General features: G+C 46.5%; 1 protein-coding gene across 14 annotated transcripts in view; it reads left to right on the top strand.

Annotated features, from left to right (window-relative positions):
• Nucleotides 1–14,283, top strand: part of LOC139760347 (cubilin-like) — a 344,737-nt gene that overhangs the window by 101,771 nt on the left and 228,683 nt on the right. The window contains exon 1 of one of the 14 annotated variants that reach the window (XM_071683387.1): nt 5,990–6,126. The exons of 8 other annotated variants lie outside the window; for them this stretch is intronic. The gene's annotated coding sequence lies outside the window, so the exon portion shown is untranslated. Of the gene's footprint in view, nt 1–5,989; nt 6,131–14,283 lie in introns of those variants that run through there. 5 more of the 14 variants (XM_071683386.1, XM_071683390.1, XM_071683391.1 and 2 more) reach the window with 5 other exon arrangements.

A 14,283-nucleotide genomic window follows, 5' to 3' on the forward strand; every position in this document is an offset into this window, starting at 1 on the left:
GAGAGAGGCGCCCTCTCTCTCTCTCTCTCTCTCTCTCTCTCTCTCTCTCTCTCTCTCTCTCTCTCTCTCTCTTCCAGGTGTCGTCACCCAAGGTTCGTGAGGAACCTCTCTCGCTGCTTCCCACGTCTTGTCGATGCCACACGCTCCTCCTCCCTCCCTCCCTCCTCCCGCTTCCTGGACTGTTGCCCTCCCTGGCAGATGGTCCCTCTCTCCTGATACATCCTCACTCCCGGCGGAGGGTGAGAGTGGGGGAGAGAGGTTCTCCCCTGGGGAGGGAGGCGGTGGTCCCGGCCTCTCTCAAACGGCCCTCTCGTGTCGGCTCCTCTGCTGGAGGTGAAGATGTCAGTCCTTTTACTTGGTAGCTCTCTCTCTCTTTCTCTCTCTCTCTCTCTCTCTCTCTCTCTCTCTCTCTCTCTCTCTCTCTCTCTCTCTCTCTCCTGTTTCTGTCGGTTTATTTTGGACGGCTAAAGGGCCGGGTTCAAAAGCCAGACCGTCACACCCAAGGGTCGTACCGTCGTGCTCAAGGGTCCTACCGTCGTGCTCAAGGGTCCTACCGTCGTGCTCAAGGGTCGTACCGTCGTGCTTGAGGGTCGTACCGTCGTTCTCGAGGGTCGCACCGTCGTGCTTGAGGGTCGCACCGTCGTTCTCGAGGGTCGTACCGTCGTGCTCAAGGGCTCGTTCTGTCAAGTTCAAGGGTCGTACCGTCGTGCTTGAGGGTTCTACCGTCGTGCTCAAGGTCTACCGTCGTGCTCAAGCTCGACGTCGTGCTTGAGGGTCGTACCGTCGTGCTTGAGGGTCGCACCGTCGTTCTCGAGGGTCGTACCGTCGTGCTCAAGGCTCGTACCGTCGTGCTCAAGGGCTCGTTCTGTCAAGTTCAAGGGTCGTACCGTCGTGCTCAAGGGTCGTACCGTCGTGCTCAAGGGTCGTACCGTCGTGCTCAAGGGCTCGTTCTGTCAAGTTCAAGGGTCGTACCGTCGTGCTCAAGGGTCGTACCGTCGTGCTCAAGGGCTCGTTCTGTCAAGTTCAAGGGTCGTACCGTCGTGCTTGAGGGTCGGTCGTACCATTTGCTCCTGGAGTTAACAATTGATTCAAACGTAAACTTGGTTGAAATTAGATTTTGTCGGAGGACCTGGATACCATTAGGGACATCCGTGTAGTATTGTGATTACGCCAGGTATTGGCACCTCATTACTGTAAGTAGGTCTGGTGTGAGGCGTGGAACATTGTAAGTAGATCTTTTGTGTCTTGATCATTGTGATTTGATTAGCTGTTGTTCTATTGATAAGTATGTCAACAGATCCCCCATATTGGAGCGATCATAATGATGTTATTCTCCCTCTGTACGAACAACAGGTTTTGTACACGATTTGCTGAGGGGGGGCGGGCATTGTCCACCCAAACTGTCATTGTCTGGTGATTACATCCTTTCAGCGGGGTAAATAAAAGGGGGACTACGTCAGTTGTTTGGTCATTAATCGTTCTGCTGTGATGAATTAAAAGTGAGGTGAATGAGGCGGCTTTCCTTGGGGGGGGGGGACTCTTCTTCTCTCTAACTCTGGGCTTGTAGTGCCGCCGTGCTCAGGGATCGCACAGTCGGACTCAGGTATCGTACCGTCGTACTTAAGGATCATACCATCGTACTCAAGGCTCGTACCGTCGTGCTCAAGGATCGTACCATCGTACTCAAGGATGTTACCGTCGTACTCAAGAATCGTACTATCGTACTCAAGGATGGCACCATCGTACTCAAGGATCGTACCGTCGTACTGAAGGACAGTACCGTCGTGCTCAAGGATAGAACCGTCGTACTCAAGGATCGTACCATCGTATTCAAGGATCGTACCGTCGTACTCAAGGATCGTACCGTCGTACTGAAGGACAGTACCGTCGTGCTCAAGGATAGTACCGTCGTACTCAAGGATCGTACCGTCGTATTCAAGGATCGTACCGTCGTACTCAAGGATCGTACCATCGTACTAAAGGATGGTAACGTCGTGCTCAAGAATCGTACTATCGTACTCAAGGATCATACCATCGTACTCAAGGATGGTACCATCGTACTCAAGGATTGTATCGTCGTACTCAAGGGTGTTACCGTCGTACTCAAGGATAGTACCATCGTACTCAAGGATCGTACCGTCGTACTCAAGGGCGGTACCGTCGTACTCAAGGATCGTACCGTCGTACTGAAGGGGTTAGAGCATAATTAAGACGAACAATCAGTGTTGCAATATTCCCAGACCATTAATAATACTTCCAAACAATCTTCAAGGAAGTTCGGGAATTTCATATTCTGGAGGCAGATAATTTTGCCAAAGTTTCATCATATATTTCGTCGGCCGTCGTGAAAAAACTTTATATCAAAGGCTAAGGAAGCTAAACTGTTAAATTATTTTTACGGAGAAAATTTAACATGAAAGGCGACCACCCCCTTGTGGCATAGAATTTTGGCCTCTTTGCAGAATATTTGAATCTTTTATGTTTTCACCAGTCAGCCACAGTTGGTTCGTATCCCGGCTGTACATTGGGGGTCAGTGGGGACATCAGGGGTCACATTCTCACCAGTCAACCACTGTTGGTTCGTATCCCGTCTGTACAGTGGGGACCAGTCAGCCACTGTTGGTTCGTATCCCGTCTGTACAGTTGGGTTCAGCGGACAGACTACTGGGTCCCAGTGTACACTGCAGTATAGAAGACACGTGTACACAACAGGTAAGGAGTGTACATGGTAAGTGTACATAACAGTAATGTACGGAGTGTAACAGCCAGTGTTGCTGCCTTAAGACACAACACTGGTCCTGTATTGTAAACTATGTTGTAAACTATTTACTTGCTGCTTAAACCCTCATCTTGTTTGGTTTACCTCAGGGTATTGAGTCCAACTGTAAACCACATCAGTCAACGTGTGTGTGTGTGTGTGTGTGTGTGTGTGTGTGTGTGTGTGCACTTAAACAGATATACACAAATTGTGTGTGTCATATGTTCCCGCGCATGCGTGCATCACGTCCTCCAGGGAAGCCTATGTTAACATTGTAATGAAGACATGTTAGCCTGTGTTAATAATGTTTTACCTGCCATGTTGTAGCCTATCAGAAATATTGTTTACTAATTACATCCTTTGATAGATCATAAAAGTTGAGCGGAAAAATAATAGGAAATTGGATTGTCAGTGTTTGAGTTATTGATAAAAGAAATTGACTGAAACATATTAAAGGTGAAATGCCATGGCTGGAATTTTGTTCTCAGACAACCATTCTCGTCGCCAACAACCTCCATCACAACCATCCATTATGGTCAACAACCTCCATCACAACCAACCATTATGGTCAACAACCTCCATCACAACCAACCATTATGGTCAGCAACCTCCATCACAACCAACCATTATGGTCAACAACCTCCATCACAACCGTCCATTATGGGGAACAACCTCCATCACAACCAACCATTATCGTCAGCAACCTCCATCACAACCAACCATTATAATAAACTGTCACCATCACTGAACTATGATCACCACAAAGTCTTCCAAACAGCGGGACACATTAGATGGTTTGGCGTTCCATTCCGTCAGTTAAATTGCCTCCCTTACTGGAATTCTTCACGTTGTTCTCAACACAGGACAAGTCCAAGGTCTCTCTCTCTCTGGTGAGCATTACGACCCATTACCATCATAAGCTAGGTCACCAGGCTACTGGGGTCACCACGGACGCTGCACACCTTCAGTCGCTCTCACCACGTTGATAATAAGACCTCCTCCCCTTACTGACCACTTGATCGTCAGCCAGGATGTGTGCATCTCAGGTGGTCATCTCCTCCTTCCAGTCTCCCACCTGTGGTGTCCGAGGCGCCATCTTCACCTTCCAGTCTCTTAACCTGTGGCTTAACTGGGGGGCCATTTTCCTCCTCCAGTCTCTCACTTCTGGTGTCCCTAAGGGACGGATTCGCATTCCAGTTCCATCCCTCTGGTGTTTCATTGGTCATCCTGACCTTCCAGTCCCTCACTTGTGGCATCATAAGGATCAACTACACCTTCCAGACCCATACTTTGTGGCATCCATGAGTTCATATCCACCTTCCAGTCCCAAAGCTGTGGTGTTCCACCGGCCACAAAAGACATCCTGCTGCCTGACAGATGGTCTTGAACACTATGATAATACTGAATACCATCAGGTTGAGCTTCTCTTGTTTCTATGTGGAGGAAAACTTGCCTTTCTAAAGTGAGGATGATCATTTTTTAACTCCAAGTTGATACAGTAGACTCGTACAAGTCTTGTTGATCTTACTGGACAGACAGACTTTGGTAGGTACAGATGAGGAGACGAGTGTCCACAACGTTGGTGGTGTTAGACTTGGAGCTGAGGAAGAGTAAGGGTTTTTGCCTGATGCTCCTATGACATTATGTGGCATTGGTTGTCCTCACTGGGATTTGATGCCACAGTGAACTCACGCGTGGCATCTCTGCTGACGTCCGTCCTCGCCGTGTTTATTGTACGTGTCTGGAAAGAGAAGAGACGATTACCTGATGCAGTTCCTTGGAGAGAGAGAGAGAGAGAGAGAGAGAGAGAGAGAGAGAGAGAGAGAGAGAGAGAGAGAGAGAGAGAGAGAGAGATTCATGGACCGGTGCATCAGTGGCGAGTGCTAGTTGGGTAAATAGTTTTCCTCTTTGGTCGATGGTCGTTGAGTTAACTGACCTATTACTCGATGTCATTTGAGGTATTTGTGACGTATTTAAGGTACTTGTTAACACTAGTCCAGGCAACGGTGCTCCCTAATTGATAGTTCAGGCAGCAGTTCTACTAGTTATTACTAGTTTTCTTACTAGTTTGTGCTAGTTGAGCGAACAGTCCTGTTGGTTAGTGCTAGTTAAGGTAAGCATTTACTTGTTACTGCTGATTGAGGCGACGTTCTAGGTGATTGAGTCATTGTTAAGGTAATAGTCTTATGTGTTAGTACAAGTTGATGTAAACATTACTGATTGGTTCTCGTTAAGGTAACATCCCAGATGGTTAGCGCTCGTTAAATTAGCATCTTTGTTGATCATAGCTTGGGATTAATTGGTGTCTTTCCTATGTTTTCATATACCTTTCCTCTTCTCACTTCTTTCCTATTCTTTCTATCTTATTCTTTTTTCCTTTAATGATTTTTCTCCTTGATTCGATCGTTAGCATATCTCTTCATACTTTTCCTAGGTTGTGTCACCGTAGATATCCTCTTCACTCAGCCATATTTATTCCTCCTTAGTTTTTAAGTTATCCATTTTTCTTTTAATATGAAAGAGTAAATACGTCCTTCACTGTCCCCTTCTCTCAGTGTACATCTTGTATCCATTATCACGCACTGCTTCATTTTTGAATTTGTTCAAGTTTCCTGTCTTCACCTTTATTTATTTCTCTTCCATTCTCTGGTATTCTCTCACCTGTTTATAATGTTTTGAAATATGTGTTTTGTGACTGTATGCTTCGCTTGCATGCTTGTGCGTGCATGTCCGTGCGTGTGTCTCTTTATATATTTATGGTCGCACTGAATAAATGAACGATATAAACCCGTGTGGCGTCGGGAAGGGAATGTCGGTGTATAAGATTACAAAATGTTGAGGTGAGGCAAGTAGGCCCCCCCATTGGTCGGGTCTCCCCGCTCTGTCACCCGCGCTGCCCCCTCCCCCTCCATGACCCACCCGCCACCCCACAACCCGGCGCAGAATATTTCCAAGTAGGACAAAACCAATTGTTAGAATTTGTTTTCCCCCTTTTCAGCAGCAGACCCACACCCCCCTCTCCTCCTTTGCTACTCTCCCACCCCCCTTGCTCTCCCTCACTTTTCCCCTCACTCTCTTTCCTTCGCTCGCTCCTCATTCCTCTCCTTTGCGCCAGGTTCCCTCATTCCCCTTGCCCCCCTCCCCCGGTGGCGGGCGGTTCGAAGGGGTTGCCGGCCGGCACGCAACCGTCAGTGATCGGAGAGACGTTGGAGGAGGAGGATGTGTCGCGCTCTCTCCCCTTCCCCGTAGTGATTTTATTTTTTTTTTTAGTCCCCCTTAAAGAGGGCGGTTTTGGAACATCCTGCCTTTCCCCTGCGTATGAGTCGTCTCTCCAGCAACGCTGTGTTGGACTCGCAGTTTTCGCAAGTGTAGGTACGATTGACAAGGCCAACCCGGGAGTGTTTGGGAGATGTGTGAGTGTGAGAGTGAGAGAGAGAGAGAGAGAGCCTGGGATGGTATCAAGTGTTTCACTTTAAGGTGGCAAACTCCTGCATCTTGCTACCAGGACCAGAAGCCTTGTTTGTGCTACATTAAGGGAACCTATACGAGTGATGCAGGATTTAAAAACCCGATGTGTTGATTGCTGAGATTATGCACTTCAAATATCTGGTTCTGGATTCCTGTATCTTAAAGTGATTGTGTTTGGATGATTGTATTGACGTATTGTATTCCTGAGGCTGGGTAACATTTCCAGTGTTTCTGTGGTGTGATCATGAACCTATAAATGGATTGTAAGTGGTGACTGTCATGTTTTTTTCTGCAACGTTAAAGTGGTGATTCAGTGCTTTGCAGTGTTATTCTGGTGATTCATGACAAGATTCACTTTAAAACGGTGACTGGAAGACGTGACTTTAAAATGGTGATCGTGTAAAAATTTGCACCTTTAAAGCTGTGATTATGTGGTTGGGCAGCGTCTGTTGATTATACGGTTTTTACATCTTTAATGTGGTGACTGTGTTCAACTGAACTGGTGCTTGCGCTGGTTTGTGTTATTAAAACTAGTGGTTTGAGGCATAGAATCTGAAGTGATTGCAAAGTGTTCAATTTAGAGCTGATTTTAATGTGTAACCTTTAAAATGGTGATTGTCAGAGTCCAACACTTATTAAGTATGGCTGTGGAAGGTGTGTTGATATAGATTATTATGTCTTAAGTTGTGTGATTCTCATTAATTACATGTAACTAAACGGTAGTTATGTTGCAAAGATAACGAGTGACGTAACAGTGAACCATGAAAGGCTACCCGAGGAGAGTTTTGTGAGACCGTTAAAAAATGGAGACTCGAAGTCAATAACGTGACCCATAAGTGGTTCTGCTAATCAGCTGGACAGGTTCGAGTGGCGGTTTCCAGCATTGTGAAGAACCCTTTGGAATCTGTGCTTGCATAAATCAATACCTTATGACCTTCCTGAGTCTACGAAGTGAATTTGTTCAACGCTGAAGTTCTGCGAGACCAGACATTCTGTTCTCGCGTCCAGGTAGACATGATTGTGTGTTACCTTGTTTGTGCTGAACAGATTTGTGCTGTTGTAACGACCCGACCCTTGGCTATGGTTTACGACCGGACCCTGAAGGCTCAAGTCTGAAGTGACGCCATCTTACCTAAGGATAGCAGCACCGTCGTACTCGGGCTCAAAGGGTAACCGTCGTACTCAAGGGTCGCGCCGTCGTGCATAAAGGTTGTACCAATGGGCTCAGGCGCCGTGCTCAAGCAGTTACGGACAATCTGTTTCACCAGTTCTGAAATGGCTCTTTGCCCTGGATTCATGTTCCTTTTTATACTCGTTTCCTGTGTCACCTTTGGTAATTTTCCTGTATTTCGTTGTATAGAGAACTGTATGCTGCAACATCTTACCTGTACTGCCTCACAAGTACTTCTAACCAGTGGTAGCTCGCCAGTAATTTAACTCCTCACACTTCCCTGTAATTAGAAACAGCTCCTTTATTTTGCCCGCAGATGGTAGGTCACTTGTAACCCAAGTGTATATTTTAACTAGCTAAAAATGCTGTCTAATTTGTTTACTTAGTACCCATAGTTAATCGTAATTTCTTAGGAATTAACCTCTTATAAGGTGCTTGTAACCACGGATAACTTGTGTTTATCTCACCACGTAGGAAAATGGTACAGAAATGTATAAGTTGAGTGGTGTTAGAGATGGGGGCCCTACGAATGTAAAACTCATTTCTCGTACAGTACAAATAGGTATAGATATACACACACTATCCAGAAGCTTTCTGTGAATCCATCAGGAGTAGATTTGCCAGCGAAAGAGCAGCAAATCAGGCTAAGGGATTCGAAAGGATGAACTATAGAGTATGATGTTAGGAAATATAAGGAATCAAGTGACATGTTCAAAAAAATTTTCACAGTGGAAGAAGACAGTATAGCTCCAGTGCAATTGAGGTGGAATGGGAAAAGGAAATTGGAAAGCATTGAAATATCTGCAAAAGACGAACATTCCAGTGAGGAACCGGGAAAGTAATTGGAGAGCAAATGGATAACTTCTTGCAGCAGAGAAAACTATTTAAATGAGAGAGAACACGGTTTCAGGGAAAGGAGGTCCATGCATAATGAACATCTTAGATTTCTACGAGAGTGAGCACTGTTGTAGACAAGAGAGAAGGAAGGCTGGGTGGATTTTCTGTACCAGAAAGCATTTGACACAAGACCAACTGGGAGCCTGATGAAGAAACTGGTTCTTCAGGCAGGAATAAGAGGAAGACTGCATGGTGGATAGAAGATAACTTAGCGGAAGAGAACGAAGGATGCACATAGGAGGAGCCTTCTCGAAATGGGTCAAGGCCACCAGTGGCATGCCACAGGGGCTTGATTTAGGACCATTGCTATTCTTGATTTATGCAAATGACTTGCCATGATAATTGGACTCCTACATTAATGTGTTTGCGGATGATGCCAAGATCATGAGTGGGAGGTGACAAGCGAGGATGATCACATCAGCTTACGTGGGGACCTAGACAGACTCCAAAGTTGATCTGTTGCATGGTCGATGAGATTCAACCCAAGCAGATGTAATGAGAGTGTGACACATAGAAAGAAGGACTCACTATGAATATGTAGTGAGTGTGTGACTTGGAAAGGACTCAATATGTATATTGTCTTTTAAGAAGAGATAAGCAGCTGGGGTCTGTCTGTGAGGGAGACTTGAGAGGAGACATTGCACCCAACCTGGCGCCGAGCATTAAAAGAGTAGAGACAAACTCTGCTGGTGAATAATTTTCACAGCGTTCATCAAGTCAGAACCAGAATGTGCTTCTCAGGTTTGGTCGTTGCACTTGAGAAAGGCACAAGGTACAGACAGAGAAGGTCCAGAGGAGGACAACAAAGATCGTACCTGAATGAAGGGAGCTTACTAACAGGAAAAGGGATAGAGGCCTAATTTTCTTTTTTCTTGAAGAAAGAAGAGTAAGGAGTGACCTGGTTACAACCTTTAAGTTTTTAAACGTTTGGTGATGTAAACAGTGAACAGTTCCTCGAAAGACGTGAGAATGGAGCAACCAGAAGTCGTAACATGAAAATTAAGCACTTAAGAAATACGTTTATAGTATAAGACAAGTGAACGATTAAATTTTGAATATGGTCGGCATACAGAAGCACCAGGAACAGACATACGCATATACAAGGATGTAAAACTTTGGAGGCCTTAATTTCACAGCGATCATAAGTCATGTTCACGGAACAGTTGGCCGTTCTCGGGATTCGAACCATGGGACAGGAATTCGGGGAAGCATAGTTCACAGAAATTCGGCCCAAGTTTGTTCACGGGATTCGAACCGAGGCAGTGGAATTCAGCGAGGGGATCCATACCGGTAGTGATAGATGGCCTTAGCATTGTGTTGCACCGGTGGCGTAGGGCCTGCATATGGTGCCCCGTGTTGCAGAGGTAGTGATGGTGCCCCTTGTGTTGCAACTGGGCTGTGGGGGCGGCCCGTTTGGCACCCTCTCTCCATCTCCTTCCTTCCCACTCTTATCTCTTCCTTCTCATTTCTCTTTCCCTCTCCTTTCTGCCCACTCTTCTCTCTTCTTTCCCTCCCGCTGTTAGTCTTTTCCTTGTCACATTTCCTCCCTTCCTTCTACCATTCCTCTGCTTGTTCCTCCTTTCCCCTGTCTTTCTCCACTTTCGTTCTTTCATTTCTACTCTTCCTTCCTTCACTCCTTCCTTTCTTCCTTCCTCCGTGGCACACTTTCATAGTTACTTTTTTTTAAGGTTAATTAATGCAATTAAGCCTCCCTGAGACTGGCACTTATCTCTGGCCCGCAACAGTGGCTCGTACGACCTGAGGGGTTGCGTGTGGCCAACATTTGGCCCTGACGTGTTGTATGTGGCCAGCCGTCGACGCTGACGTGTTCTGTGTGGCCAGCCGTCGGCCCTGACGTGTTGTATGTGGCCAGCCGTCGGCCCTGACGTGTTGTATGTGGCCAGCCGTCGGCCCTGACGTGTTGTATGTGGCCAGCCGTCGGCCCTGACGTGTTGTATGTGGCCAACCGTCGGCTCTGGTGTTGTATGTGGCCGGCCGTCGGCCCTGACGTGTTGTATGTGGCCAACCGTCGGCCCTGACGTGTTGTATGTGGCCAACCGTCGGCTCTGGTGTTGTATGTGGCCAGCCGTCGGCCCTGACGTGTTGTATGTGGCCAACCGTCGGCTCTGACGTGTTGTATGTGGCCAGCCGTTGGCCCTGACGTGTTGTGTGTGGCCAACCGTCGACCCTGACGAGTCGTATGTGGCCAACCGTCGGCTCTGACGTGTTGTATGTGGCCAGCCGTCGGCCCTGACGTGTATATGGGTCGGGCTTCGGGTTGGATGGGGCTGATGAGGCGTGGTTTAAGGTATGGTTGGGCGTGGATGGGGCATGGGTTACGTGTAGGGGGGGTTGGCTGCGGAAGAAGTATGTGACGTGGAGCTTAATGGAAGGGGCAGACAACGTGGTGGCGTACATTACTGTATGTACGTACGGTAAGTTAGTGTAGGGGAAGGAAGTGGGGCGGAGGGGAGGGGGGGTGTTTGTGTACATTACATCCGTGTATTTAATGTGATTATACGTAAAATGTACACATGATACCGAATGGTGCAGCCTATCATATCGCGAATTTAGACTTACGAAATTATGATACATTTGATAACTCGAAAATGGGACAGTATATTCGCTTTGCTCAGTTTTCTTTATTTTTTCCCCCTTCTTTTTTTTCAGTGGTCATTAAAAAGGAAAGGCACAAATTATGGACCTGGGGAAAACACGGATTCACGTCCAAATGGGCCGGTGCGCTGGGTAGGGGGCCGTGTACGAGAATGGGTTTGGAAACTCGTGTTTTCGGCGCGCCATCATTGTTATTTCCTCACATTACCAGGATAATTTCACAATTCTTTTTTTTACCCCAACGGGAAATCCTGCGCGAGCGGCCTTTGATAACTATATCCTCCCACAGACGTATCTCTTGTTGCCACGGGAGGGACGTAACCGTGGTCGTAAAGGTAAGTGAGTAACATGCGTTTTATTTTCTGTTTACCTCCGACCGTCACGTGACGTCACGGGACGGTTTGTGACGTCACGGGCGTAAGCTGGTGTGGTGTATAATGGTGTACAGATCATGTGCGATGGGGTTATAGCACAGGCCGAACTGAGTTAAGGGGTTGTTGTCAGGTTAAAGGTGGTTAAGGTGGTACTTGAGGATAGTGTGAGGTTGAGGGTGGTTCTGGTGGTAGTTAAGGTTAGTGTAAGGTTATGGGAAGCGGGGTTGTGGTGCAACTGGAGGTTATTGTGAGGTTATGAGAGCGGAGTTGTGGTGTTACTTAAGGTTACCGTGCCGGTTGTGAGAGCGGAGTTGTGGTGCTACTTTAGATTACTTAGAGTTACAGGGATTCAGGTTGTGGGACTTTTTATGAGATTATAGTTAGCCAGGTTGTGGTACTGTTTTGCAGAGTAAATGAGTGTCTCATAATCCGGTGTCGCTCTTGGCTATCTCTTGTCCCTCATTATTATCCTCTCTCTCTCTCTCTCTCTCTCTCTCTCTCTCTCTCTCTCTCTCTCTCTCTCTCTCTCTCCCCCGTCTTCCATCATTTGTGAATACTATGGTCATGTGAATATTCCCACGCTCCGGCATTATTCCCCCCCTTCAATACTCAGGTGGATTTAGGAAGAGGAAAGACATCAGGAGGGGAAAAAAAAAGGGATTTCACGGGAAGGAGGTATCATAACGGCCAGGTCCTCGTGTGGTTGGCCTTCACCATAAAAACGACGGGAAGAAGCAAGCGGTCAGTCTCGTGCGTCGGGGGGCCAGCTGGGTCTTGGATGGCGGGGCGGGGGGTGTGTCAGCACTGGTGCAGACACCTTATCCAAACAGCTGTCAACATGATGCCTGCTGAACAGAGCGAGAGAAGCAGGCCCTTGTGATAGACGGGGAGCGATGATGGAAGAGAGACACGGTAGCAGGTGAAGGCACAAGGCTGTCGATTCGAACCCAGGCTAAAAGAGAGGAGGATTGCAAGCCTCTCCGAATACCTGTGTGACACCCTGAGGTGTTCTTGCTCATTAGGCCGGGCCCTCTAAGGATAGAATGAAGGACGTCTTTATGCTATCGCGGGGTTGACGTGCAGCATTTTGGGACACTGATCGGAAGAAATGAATGAAATTAGAAAAAAGGTAAAGTAGAAATGGCGTATTTTTCGATGCACTTCATTAAGTTACTGCTAACCCCATTCTGAAGCCATGTGCAGGTACAGAGTATATATATATATATATATATATATATATATATATATATATATATATATATATATATATGTTCAGTGCGAGAAAAAGAGCGAGTATCGGCTTCGAAGGGGACATAAAGAGAAGGAAGAGCTTCATCAGTAGGACAGCAGCTGGGGCACGGCAACGCGTCGGCATGGCAAGAGGGAGTGAAGTTCTCCATCAGCGACTACCGTGATGGAGAGACTCTTGTTCTAACAGAGACGTGTGGAAAACAACAACAACAACAACAACAACAACAAAGGATGGAACTCTAGTGGGCAAAAGAGTGGTGCCACATCTTGTCAAACGCTTTAGCGATGCAGAGAACCAGGACAAAAGATTCAGGGAAAATCCCCGACAGAGGAGGATGAGGGAGCCTAAGTTCAGGGACATATTATTCCCACGCTCCGGCATATATTCCCACGCTCGGACAGATGTTCCCACGCTCAGAGTTTTTTTTTTTTTTTTTCACGCTCCGGCAGATGCTCTCGTGGCCAGAGGGGAGGAAAACTCCCGTTTCCAGGGCACATTCCAGCACTATCCTCGATATTCTCCTCGCTACGAGTTGAGAATATCTGGTGAATATCCTTTCGCCGGAAATATTCTCGCACTGAGGTTGATATTCCTTCATTCAAGTTGATGTAGCCACTGGTTAGTGAATATTTCCGTAGGTAAATATTTGATAGTTGAATTTTACCAGGTATGGGGGAATATTCCCTTGCCCGAATGAATGGAACCATGTTTTAGCTAACATTCCCACAGTCATGTGAACATTCCCACGCTCTGCTGTTTAATCTCACGCTCATATAGATAATCCCATAGTATTTAGACTGATGAATATTCCCACGCTTGGGTATTCCATATTTTTCTGGATGTTCCCATGATATGATGAATATTCCCACAACTAGTTATTCATCATAGTGTTCTGATGGATATTCCCGTACTGTATGAATATTTTCCCATCAGCTGAATACTCCAGCTGTAGTGAATATTTCTCAGTCACAGCAAATATTTCTATACCACATGAATATCCGTATGTGTTGAGCTGTATTTCACACTTAGGTCGATATTTTCCAAACTGAAGACCAGTAGATTCTTCCTTCCTGTCTCGGATCTTTGGAAGTTGAATAATGAACCAGAGTTGACCAGTTTTTGTTAGCGCTGTGCGGCCGCCATTCACAGCTTCTTTCCCATTTAATTGAAGCCTCGGTTAATTGGTTCGATTCTTTAATTGATCACTGCTTCACTCGCTCACATATCCAGCTCCTCTACTCATTAATTGACTGGTTCATTTCGTCCCCTAATTGACCGTCTCTTTGATCCCACTAATTGCTCAGTTGTTTGCCTTCTTAATTAACTAGTTTCTTGAGTTCCTTAACTGACAGGTTCTTTTCCTAAATAGGTCAGTTCTCTGATCTCCTAACAGTCTAACTCTTCGATTTTCTGACTGATTGGTTCCCCAGCATCCCAGCCGACCAGTTCATGCAGGTTCGCCTGAGCTCGTATGGTCAGTATCACAGGATCTTGAGCACCTCTGGCAAAATGATCTTTGTCATTTAGAAGCTTCATAGAAAGGCTTTCCGAAACTTGGGCCTTTTGTGATGTCTCTGCATATTAAAGCTTGAGACTATTTTATATCGCCAGTAGACTTTTACTCTGAAGCGGGTTCGTTTGATTCCGATACAGAGTCGCATGATTACCAAGCAGTTTGATTTGCATTTCTGATCAAAAGTTGCTGGATTGTGAGGCTGTTATTAGGGAAGAGTGTTGTAGAATTCTT

This window comes from Panulirus ornatus, chromosome 36, assembly GCF_036320965.1.
Source record: "Panulirus ornatus isolate Po-2019 chromosome 36, ASM3632096v1, whole genome shotgun sequence".
NCBI classification, from domain to species: domain Eukaryota; kingdom Metazoa; phylum Arthropoda; class Malacostraca; order Decapoda; family Palinuridae; genus Panulirus; species Panulirus ornatus.